The sequence below is a fragment of the Neltuma alba genome, unplaced genomic scaffold (assembly GCF_004799145.2).
Source record: "Neltuma alba isolate B1F8T4 unplaced genomic scaffold, ASM479914v2 tig00000477_pilon, whole genome shotgun sequence".
Lineage (NCBI taxonomy): Eukaryota > Viridiplantae > Streptophyta > Magnoliopsida > Fabales > Fabaceae > Neltuma > Neltuma alba.
Genome location: NW_021632068.1, coordinates 46913 through 49211, shown reverse-complemented (window position 1 = coordinate 49211; position 2299 = coordinate 46913).

The window sequence follows — 2299 nt, the reverse complement described above, 5'->3', positions numbered from 1 at the left end:
TCTTAGTAGTTAGATCGACTCTTTGTTTTTGACCCGATTTCTCATAAGTCTTCATCTTGTGAAGACATATGATGATGCCAAGGAGGAGAAGGAAAGGAAGATGAAGAGATTAAAGATCTACTTATTTTTCATATTGATTTCATAATACTTTTTTTTGTGTGTGATCAATATATGAACATTTTGTTATCATTGTTGCACTTTCATTGATGTAATCATCTTTTTAGCAATGACGTATGTATGTATGTGTGTATATTCTATTTAACATTGAATAGCCCTGTTCTTGGTTTTTAATTACTCCAAATGATATTGAATTTTTTATTAGCTTTATTTAAACTTTAAATAGAATTATACATAATACAATTAAAATATTTGAACAGGCTGCTAAATTATATCACATTATGCTCTTTATAGGTGTTAAAAGGGGGGGGTTAGAAGTAATGAGTACTTTGAAAAATGTTAAATATTTAGACCAGTTAAGATAACAATAGGTCTAGATAAGCATTTTCTACTTCGGTTGTTTACTTAACTGGTCTAACTGTCTAACAATGTATTTTCTAAACGGGTTACATTTAAGTCTGGTCTAAAAGGTAACTAAAATAATTTCAATAAATAATATATATAAAACATCATTTTTAGTATATTCTTGACCGTGTGGCATAGATCAAGGCAATCTAAAATAGGAACCAGTTTCGGTTCTTATCGCAGTGGTGAGCACCTTGGTGCCCATCAAATCGCAACTTTTCAAATTTAATATAAATGACCAAGATGTAATTTTTTATAGATTTTATTTAAATGTGTTCCCATAATAGGTAGATAATTCAGAATAAATATAAATTTTAAAAAATATTTTTATTTAAAAATTACTAGTTAAAAATTTTAAATTTTGATCATTAAAACTATATCTGTATGAGATAGATTTTATAAGGATCATGATACTATTTATTGCAATGGCATCAAAACTGGTTCCATCTAAAATGTGTTTAAAATATTTTCTTAAAAAAAATGTTTTGATTGTGTTTTGGGTTCAATGTAAAATACTATATCAAGACCGGTGTTAATGTGTTATTTACAATCTCAAATTAACTATTAACTATCAACTATATATAATGCAGTCACAAAGTTATTAAAAAGAGATAATGAAAATAAATAGAAGAAGAGATTTTGTTTTTCTTATAAGAATCGAATAAAATATTTTTTTAAACTTATGCATCAACCTCGCATTCTTACTCATTTATATTAAGTGGCACCACACAAGAAAGAATAGAAAAGAAGGAGAGATAACTAGAAAACACTAAAGTGAGGAATAACACAGAGAGGCACTCCCTGTGATGATATTTTAAGAAGGTGAAATTTTTCATCCTTTTACCCTTATTTTGTCTATGAGGCATCCAATACTTTGATGTTGCTTTTTGGTGCATTCAGCATCTTGATCTCATTTATAGTGCATCCACTGCCGTGTAAAGTATCCTAGTTTTGTTTATAGTTCTTAATATAAGAGCTAGCTAGCTAGTTGACTAATAATTTAAGTAGATCAAGAAAATTAGTTAAATTAATTATTCAAAATGAATGGATATTATTTACCCTAACCTTTAGCATATCCAACTACTACAAGGATTAGTTTTGAAAAAAAATGAATAAATATAAGAGATAAAATAAATTAGAATCTTATATTTATAATCAAATTGAATATCAAACTAGTTTTTACATTAAAGAATGAAAGGTAGTATATAATTATTCTAGAAAGTTGATTGTGCAGAATTTCAAATGGATCACCAAAACCTAAATGTTCAGCGCTATTGAAAACAAACCTACAAGTGAAGGCTGCAAAGTGGGGATGCTAAGGAAAACAAATTAAAGAAAGGAAGGTTACGTATTACAATAAAATTATAAGATTTGTTTGTGGCATCTTTTGAAAAGGACTTATGAAGTTCTGAGAAGCAGGCCATATGCAGATCGCTGATATTTTTGGCAGGCAAAAGAGATAGCTCGATTCAAATGGCTCATAATATGTTTGACCTCACGAAAAATATCTAATATTTTTCCTGGTTCTGAAATTTCTCAATTTAGAATTACTTTAATTTTTTTTGGAGGATTTGTCGTGTTTCTATTTTAATTTCTAGGTAGTTTTAATTAGCTGGATTATTATACCCATCATCAGACACGTCTTCTTCATTGTTTCTGACGAACTTCTGGGAACCAGAAATTGATAGAACACATGCTTGAAGCAAAAGCGTGTGTGTGTGTGTGTGTAGACTCTCGTGATTCCACTAAGAATTACACTAAACCACACAATAACGTA